Source organism: Polypterus senegalus, chromosome 10 (genome assembly GCF_016835505.1).
Source record: "Polypterus senegalus isolate Bchr_013 chromosome 10, ASM1683550v1, whole genome shotgun sequence".
Classification (NCBI taxonomy): domain Eukaryota; kingdom Metazoa; phylum Chordata; class Cladistia; order Polypteriformes; family Polypteridae; genus Polypterus; species Polypterus senegalus.
Window position 1 is genome coordinate 12,655,195 of NC_053163.1, and position 9,779 is coordinate 12,664,973.

The following is a 9,779-nucleotide window of genomic DNA, read 5'->3' on the forward strand; positions in this document are numbered from 1 at the left end:
GCAGTGCAGAAATGGATGCTCTAGGGCTTGTGATTCTTACCTAAATTTTAAGAGCTTATATCTTTAATATCTTAATTGTCTGGATTTATCTGAAAAGTGTGTGTTCAGGATTTTTGAATTAAAAGTGAAAATGTCGAATAATTTAGTTAAACTTTTCTAAATAAAGTGTTCTTAAAGAAAATTAGAGAAGTGTATGTAATATCTTTCCTTATCTAACTAAAAATATCAACATTTCATTCCTTTTCCAACTTTATTTTGGCAAAGTCTACTTTGGTACTTTGGCAACAGAGAGATAGATAGATATTACTGTGACCCGACATTTGCGCGATAGAAATATGAGCGCCGACAAAATAGCGCCAATTAAAACGCGGAGTCAAAATTGCGCCGACAAAATCGCACAGACAAAATCGTGAAAGTTTCATTAAATATGAATTACTAGTTTAAAGCATATATAATAATGTTTATTTTAGAAGTCAATATTATGATACGTGGCATGCCATCAGTACGGCACGCAGATAGTCCTTAAGATCACACCCTGCATATGTAGGAAGATTTGCAGCAAGACGTCTTGATAGTTGAGCGTAGACTTGCTGGCTGCCTGACTGCTGGTAATTCCGCTTTGTATACGGCGTTATGCCAACCTTTGACTGAGTTATTTGTTCACAGCGTGCCATCAACAGTTATAACAGTTATAACCTAGCGTCCCACTCTCTTGGCCTCTCTTGCGATTTTGTCGTGGCGATTTTGTCGGCGCACATTTGTTGAAAACCAGTTAGCGGGTTTGTCGGCGCTCTTTTGTCCTTTGCGGTTTTGTCGGGGCGCATATGTCTATCACGCTTTTGTCGGTGAACCGTGTTATACAATAGATAGATAGTGCTTACATTATCAATACATAAATGAATGTGATATTTTACTTTATGCTTTCAAGTGTTAGAGAAGCTGAGAATCATGTCAAGATTAGCAGCAGAGTGTACATTATTAGTTCTCTTAGCTGGCTTGCTTTTCATTTTTTTGAAGGTCTGAACATTTATACTGGTTTCAGAGATATACAATATTGATCACATTTTTTATCAAGGGTGGAGTGGTGGCTCTGAGACTATGGATTTGCACTGGTTGCTGGTTCGAATCCTGTAGATGCCAAAAGTGACTCTACTTCATTGAGCCCTTGAGCAAGGCCCTTACCCTGTAATTGCTCCGTCCTGGGTGTGACGTTATTCTGTATCCAGCCCTACATGTAGGCCCTCCAACCTGCAGGGACAAACCTGGGGTTTGGTGGCAGAATTGGCACTCCAGCAACCATAAAAAACTCACACTGTTCCATTCCATCTGAACTAGTGTGGTGCTGAGGTGTCTCCCATTGCATGGCTGCACTCGGGTACTAATCTGGCATCCTGAGTAAATTTGTCATGTGGTGTGTACGGCAATGCGCCGTATCAGCGTTTGCTCCTTACCTCACTCTCTTAATGTCTTCAAGTGCTGATTCAATGCAGTGCCTTCTGGGTCTTTTTTGACCCGATTCTGACAACCACTTTTAGGCACCCTGAACATCAAATTTTCACCTCAAACCTATTTTATATTGATTGACCATCTTAATCTGTAGTACAGATGACATTTAGGAAGTTGGTAACACAAGTTTAGGTACTTCAAAAATGCATCTATTACTCATATACTCTTAAGTAACAAGACCTTAACAAACTGATGAAACATCCGTAGATGGGTTATTTATCTCAGTGCTGTTTTCTGCCTCACTCTGTCCGTGCAATGCGGCCACAGAGAGCTTAAACAACCCGGCACATCCACATGAAAATAAAAGCTCATAAAAGGGTGAGCTTTCTTGAAGGTTTTTACTGGACGTACCTCATTTTAAACTGAAATATATACAAAAGAAACATACAGGTATTTACAGGTTAGAATCAAAGACAATAAATAATTATTTGCAAAGCAATAAATAGCAGACAGTATACTTTAAAAATAAAGCTTTAAAAGACACTTACTGTATAAGGCGAGTGATTTCCATGGTCGGATCAAGACAAAGAGAAGCGTGTAGACAGAGTTCCAAATTGTTGCGTACCACAACTAACCAGACCAAGGGGTTTATATACCTTAAAGATACGCTTCGGATGTGACTTAAACAAGAGATAAAGGGGTGCCTATGTGAGACACATGGCGTGTATTGTATTTAAATGTTTATTATGGGACCTACAGTACATGCTTTATGTGAGTTTCATAGACATTTACAAAACCACTGTGAGTGTCTGACATGACTGACAGGTGTGTTAATAAATGACAAGACAAAAGGGGAACACAGTTCGACAAATTATAGTAACAGCTAACAGCATGTGGGCAGAACAGACTGTGTGGCATATTGACATGCTGGTAAAATCACTTGATGATATGAAGGATTCACAGGTCTGATACTAAATATGGAACAGTGAATGCAGTTTTGTTTGATATTTATTTTTGCAAGCCATACACATTCATTAAATGTTCAGCAGGTAAAGGCGCAATTGTATGAGGATGGCCTACAAACACAAGGCAGGAACCAGTCCAGGATGGATTGTGCTTAACTGAAGATACAAAGGAAAGATGATTATGGGGACATCATACAGTAAAGCAAATTCCGTCTGTATACTGTATCTTTGTCTCTTGTGAGATGGCTCCCCCACTTTCTCACCTCCAGTCACTCTCTCCAACAAATCCTTTAATATTCCACTCCCTGCTGTGAGTTTTGCTTAACTCATTTTCCAAGTACAAGCAAATGGTACGTTGGAAGAGGGCAACCATTAATTCCCATTCTCAAGGCAACATCTGGAACACATCCTGCAATGATTGTTTAGTTGAAAGGTTCTCTCTATATATTTTGATTCACTGTAATGTCTAGTGATCCTTTTGAGTCAACCTTGAAAGGGCTGCAGATACTGTACAACAAAGCTGACCCATAATAGCCGGAAAATGTGTCTGCTCTTCTTACTGATTGAAACAGATCATGAAAGCCTGGCAGGAGATAAGCATAGTTTACTCAGGGTTGGCAGGAGGTGGACAAATGGGATGTTGCTCTCCTTAAAAGATAGCAGGTAGCTGGCATTTACCACCCAGCACTTTATACTCCTATCAGGAAACAGGTTGCAGGTAAAGTAAGGAATATTAAATGGAGCACTGGTATGAGGGTATTGTTTCCATTAAAGGCTATCAAAGACCTGTCAGTGATTTTGAGCGTGTCCTGGAATGGATGCCAGGATGAGTAAAACATTTTGTCCTAGCTGTGTAACTTTAAGTTAGAATGCACCAATCCCCCAACTATGTCGCAGCAGTGAAGGGAGCACAGAAGAAGAAGTTAGATGTGGAAAAAATGTGAATGTTGAGATGGATGTTAAGGACAAAATAAGAAATGAGACAATTAGAGGTACATCAAAAGTGTAAGAGAAAGCTAGGAAAGTACAGGCAAGAAAGTTTAAGTGGTATGGGCATGTGATGAGGGGAGACAATGAAGATGTAGGCAAAAAACTGGTGGGAATGGAAGTACAGGGGAAGAGAGGGAGAGGGGCTCGAGGTGGATGTATAAAGTAAAAGCAGATCTGAAGGAAAAGGGCTTGACTCGCCAGGAGGTGCAGGACTGAGCTGTTTGGAGAAGGTTGATCAAGCACATTGACCCCACATAGAAGTGGGAAAGGATGAAGAGGATGAAAAAAAAGAAGATGGGAAGACTTTTACCCATCCATCCATTTTCCAACCCGCTGTATCCTAACACAGGGTCGGAAGACTTTTATTTTACACAGTAAATTAAGCTAGCAGGTGGTTTGAATGCCAGGTTAATATAACCTAGAACACGTAAACAGCCTGAAGAGACATTACCTTTCCAAGGACTCCTCAGTTTAAGCTCAGGCTTGTTTTATTGTGCCATTTTTATACGTGTATCATCCTGTAAGAAATGAATAAATGAACCAAACAAAATGTACCATATTACATTATTTATTTCCAATGTGGATCTCATTTTTTTAATTGATTCTGATGGGTAGACTTAGCCAAATCTCTTCACTTTAATCCTTTTCAATTCAAAAAGTTTCTAGCACCCTACTTAATATGTTTTGTACATTAAAAGCCCCTGCTGGGACTTGTTACCAACTTTCAAAGTGAAAACTGGAAGCTGAAACCCAGAAAGTGCAGGCAGTTCATCTACAAGTCTTAGCCGGAGTCCCATTTCTCTTTAAATAATAATAATAATAATAATAATAATAATACATTTTATTTATATAGCGCCTTTCCTATGCTCAAGGTGCTTTTAAAGTAAATTTCTTTGTTGAATCTGTTATTCTAAATCAACTATTCTAAGAAATAAACAATTGCATTCCCTAAAGGAATTCATATTTTGCATTAAGTCAGTTATGAGCACTATTGGTTATCTCATGATAATATCTGCAACCAGTGGAGATCAGCAGCACAACATCTGAACAAAAAAGTCCTCTTCTTTTCATTATCAGCAATTTTACTACAAATGTATGCAACCTGACAAGGCATAACACAGAACTGTAATTTGAAAGTGAAGTTTGAATTGAAAGCCCTGAAATCAAGCAGTAACACGAAACATGTTATTTGTGCAATTATTATGACATTGATTGATGACCCTCATAAGGGTTTAAGAAAATACCTGATCGCACGCCTTGGTTTTATAAGGGCAACACAAGCATACTTTTGCTCCGTGACTTGATGTCCAAACCCATCAGCTACCACTAGATATTTATCTTTCACTGCAGGGATTAATTGCAAAATCCATCACTAAATGAAAGTGAGATAAAGGGACTGCGACTGACTGTCTCTCTATGAGTACCGAATGGACCACAATGTGTGCAGAGGTTAGCTTCATCACTGGTCTGGAGTTTGAATGTTTCCCCCATGTCTGCCAGATCTTCCTCCCACATCTAGAATCTCATACTAGTTAAGGACAGAAGCAGGTCTAAATTTAGTTATTTTGCTTGTCTAAGGTAAAGTCATCTCTGATGGAGGATGACAGGAGTTGTCAGGTAGAAGCGTCCTTTCATCGGATTGGCTGACCCAGCTCTGACTCAGCTGTGGAATAGCCAATGGGGGAGACAGCTTGATGGCCGAGGTCTCCAGGACTCTGAACAAATCCAAATCATATTATGTGATATTATCTACTGCTGAATTCTGCTCTGTACTTGTAATATTTCTACTGCACTATTATATTGTATTGAGGATTACTTATGTTCTCTTCTGTGTATTGTATTGTCCTCCTTTTCTTGACACCCACTTCATACCCAACCTACCTGGAAAGGGGTCACTCTTTGAACTGCCTTTCCCAAGGTTTCTTCCATTATTTTCCTACAAGGTTTTTTTGGGGGAGTTTTTATTTGTCTTCTTAGAGAGTTAAGGCTGGGGGGCTGTCAAGAGGCAGGGCCTGTTAAGGCCCATTGCGGCACTTCTTGTGTGATTTTGGGCTATACAAAAATAAATTGTATTGCATTGTATTGTATCCCAGTGTCTACGTTTTTATTGCCTTGCAATTCATTGTTACACTGTCCAGAGTTACTTCCTAAATTGAACACAATATTGCCAGGATAGACATCAGTCCCCTTTATGATTTAGATTAAGGTGATTTGAGAATGTATGTTTAGATTGTACACACTTGACACCGCAACCCACAAGTGGCAGTGCCCATAGGAAAATGTTTACTACTCAAAGGTTGATCTCTGATTGCTCATAAAGTCTCATTTAAATTTCATTTAAGAATCAACTTTGTCACATATGTTTCTTCTAAAATTTCATTGGAGAAATAACGTTAGACACAAAGGAGACATGAGATAAAACTGTGTTAAAACTTAGAACTTGATTAAAAAGCCATGGTATATTTTATGAGAAGTCTTTTTAGTCTTGTTTTAATCTCATTCAAGACTCCACGTTTTTTTTACTTATTATTAGAGCAATGGTTTTATCCAAGGTGGCTTATAACATTATTTGATAGCTAACTTTTGTTATTTTTATTTGGAGCACAGGAAGATGAAGTTACTCTTTTGGGGGGTCACAGAGTGGGATTTGAACCCACAACCTCAGGGTTATATTTTAAATTCTTAACCACCATGCCACACTGCCTGCCTTTTCTACTACACTGAGTTTGAACTGTTTGAAGCACAGAAAATATAAATTAGAACAACTAACAATGTTATTCAGTTTTGTAATCCTAGCAAAGTGATTTATTACCACACACAATCATCCATACATTTCATCATACATTACTGAGCACGCAATGTAAATACTTTCAAATTGAAAAAAAAAAGTCAAAACAATGCATGGAAAATCTGAGCCTATTGTGTGACTTTGCTGAGATCTCTGCTGAAACTCAAGAGGAGACACTTGTGGGGTATTTTGCCTCCGGAGGAACATCTGAGCAGTGGGAGACAGAAGAACACGTCTCCATTCTATTTCTTTCTGATCTCACTGTTTTCTAGGAGAAACCAAAAGGATATAAAAGAGATCTTTTTTTATTATTATTTTTCATTTCTATGGGTAATAATTTGAAAAAGTCCATCGACTTTGCTACACCCACTTAATCAGGCCATAAAACAAACCTTTAGATTGACTGAGCAGAGATTCTGAAAGGTTTTACTGTGACAGCTCTTGAAACCTTTAGCTGCTCCCTCTCACAAATCACACCTTTTGTGTTTGTTCTTGCCATGTAGGCTATCCATTTATGACCACAGGATGCTCTTCAGTGGAAACTTTGAATATTATCTGTGCTGTTTAAGGTCTTTGCACTTTAAAAGATGAACTTTAAATGTGCCATTGCAGTTTCAAGATTGCTGTAATTCAGTCCGGAGAAAACAAGCTGGCTAGAAAACTCATTTCAAATTAGCAATTCCAGAACGTATTCGCCCTTTCAAGATGGCACATATTAGTATTTCATGCAATTATGAACTAGATCAATCAGGTTTAATACTGGGTGGATGGTTGGACATTTTAATACTTACTAAAATTTGTTTACACAAGTAAGAATGGGAAATAAAGAAACAATAAGGCCAATTTTTACATTAGTACTCAGTGACACCATGTCAGATATCACAACACTTTTTGCTGTTTCTGACACGTGCTGGCTTGATAGTCAAAATGGATCTTGTTTGATGATACAAATAGCATAGCTTAGGCTCAGAGTGTTTGAGAACCTGGATTATAGAACATGTTATGATATGGCGATGTCTGGAGTACATCCAGGGAGTTTTAAGGAGACGACAAACAAACTATTGGCATGTAGACTTATTTTGCTCAATTGGAAGAATCCTAACTCTCCTTTTTTAAGTCAATGGGTGACTGATCTATTTGAAATTGGAAAAAATCAAATTCGCACTTAGAGGATCTGTGCAAAACTTTTTCAAAACCTGGCAGGAACTAATCAATAACATTTTAGAATAAGCATTTTAGTTGAGGAAGCAGATTCTCTCCCCTCATGTTTTTCTCTGTTTATTTTTAATTATTTATTAATTTACTAGCAAAATACCCGCGCTTCGCAGCGGCGAAGTACTGCATTAAAATTTTTATTAAGAAGAAAATTAAACCTTTTTAAACTGAGGGAAAATATACAAAGTAATTATTTGTTAAGGATCTCTTTGTATACCACATTGTCAGTTCGGCCCTCCGGTTGTAACATGACCAAGCTGTGCGCTGAGCTTACTCTTGAGCATGCAAGTACAGTTGGCCATGTGAACAGTAATCTTGTCTCAAATCTCACAGCTTGGATTGCTGCTGTCATAATCGGTTTGACTTTCATGGTTTGTTTCAATGACGACAGTATTTGCAGGACTTGTGTTGAAGAGACATTCGGCATCTGTCAAGCATTGTAAGTATACAACCAGTTTCATCGATAACTTCACATCCAGCTTTTGAGAGTTTAAACATTCATAAACATCAAGGTGTCCACTACTGAAATCGTCACCTGTCAATCTAAGATGTTTAAGAGGCATTGCCGGTTGTCCAAAGGTGTAAAATATTTGGCCATTTCGGTACACTTGAAAGCGACAACCGAACAATTCAGCAGCTGCCATCAACTCACATGCAGATGCATAGGTGAAGGGCTTAAGCATTTCACTCTTCTAGTGTTCCTGTGTAGTCTAATTATCTCCTGTACCGTCATCAGTCCACACCTTGAACCTGTCCCAGTCATTCAATACATAAGACAGAATGTTCCTCCGGATATCAAGAGTGAGCCTGATATGGCGTGCAATATGTAACAAAGAGAATGGAAAAGATAGGTGCCATCTCCGGGCATGGAAACCACTCGGTAAGTGACAGTTCTTTGATCGATGGTGATCACCTCGATAGACATGTTAATGGGGGTACAGTTGGAATGATAAAGGAAATGGGTACCTGAACAATGTAAAGTAAGTCTAAAATACCTACACAATAACTATAATCGTAATAAACGAACAATAAAAAGCGGAGAAGCCGTGGATTAAATAAAAAGGCTGTAGTTATCAGTAGGGAGACGTGAATCCCGTGGCGAAGCAAAGAAGGGAATTTAGAGACTGGACCGATGGACGGCCTTATATAGGCAGGCAGCCAACAATGTAGGAGGCGTTGGGATGGGGGATGCAACGACGCCTCACACGGTGACCGAGCTGCAGGCTAAGGACGTATATATGTACATAAGTAGAATTCAGTTAGCGTTGGGAACCCGTGTACCAAATTTCTTGAAGATGGGCCCATAAGTAACAAAGACTGTTGAAACGTTCAATATGGCGGCCGGCAGTGGCATCATACCACCGAAATAAGTACGTACATCGATTTCAGTTAGCGCAGGGAAGCCAGCTACCAAATTTCGTGAAGATGGGGGCATAAATAAAAACGTTGTCGACCGCTACACGTAGAATTTCAAAATGAAACCTGCTTAACTTTTGTAAGTAAGCTATAAGGAATAAGCCTGCCAAATTTCAGCCTTCTACCTACATGGGAAGTTGGAGAATTAGTGATGAGTCAGTGAGTGAGTGAGTGAGTCAGTGAGTCAGTGAGGGCTTTGCCTTTTATTAGTATAGATCTATTTACTTATTTTTACTAGCTTAAAGTTTTACTCTGCTGGCCTAGCTCTCTTTCTCATGGGTGGGTGTTGATTTGTTTTGAACCTAGTCTTATAGAATGTGACGTATTTGTATGGAATGTTAAAATCAATAAAATCCAGAGAGGCTTTATATGCTTTGTGGTTCTGAAACCTACAGTTCATTTTCCAAACAGTTTTCCATATTTTTAATTCTGTGTTTTTGATTCTTCAAAGGCTTACAATATTTAACCATTCTGAGCCATGGATTTTTAAAAATGTAATGTTATTGACATTTTTCATTTACCTTCTAATTAAAATGACTACCTTTTTTTAGAATTGATTAAAAGTGTTGTCAGTAAGAGCTCTTCATCTCTAAGCAGCAGGCTATTGGTGGTCCACTCCTACAAGTACTTGGGGGGTCTACATCAATGAAAGGTTGGACTGGTCTCGTAACACAGAGGAACAATATAAGAAAGGGCAGAGGAGACTCTTTTTCCTTAGGTGACTGTGTTCCTGTAGTGACATCCTTCACATCTTCTACAGCTCTGTGATGGTCTGTGCAGTTTTTTACACTGAGGTGTGCTGGGTTGGTTACATCACTTCAAGAGAGACCCACTGCATCAAAAAAGGGCAGACTCAGGTGTAGGATGCACACTGGACCCCCTGGAGATCATAGTGGAGGAGAACATGAAGAGAAAACCATTATGAAGAATGCTGCACATCCTTTCTCTGACATACAAGC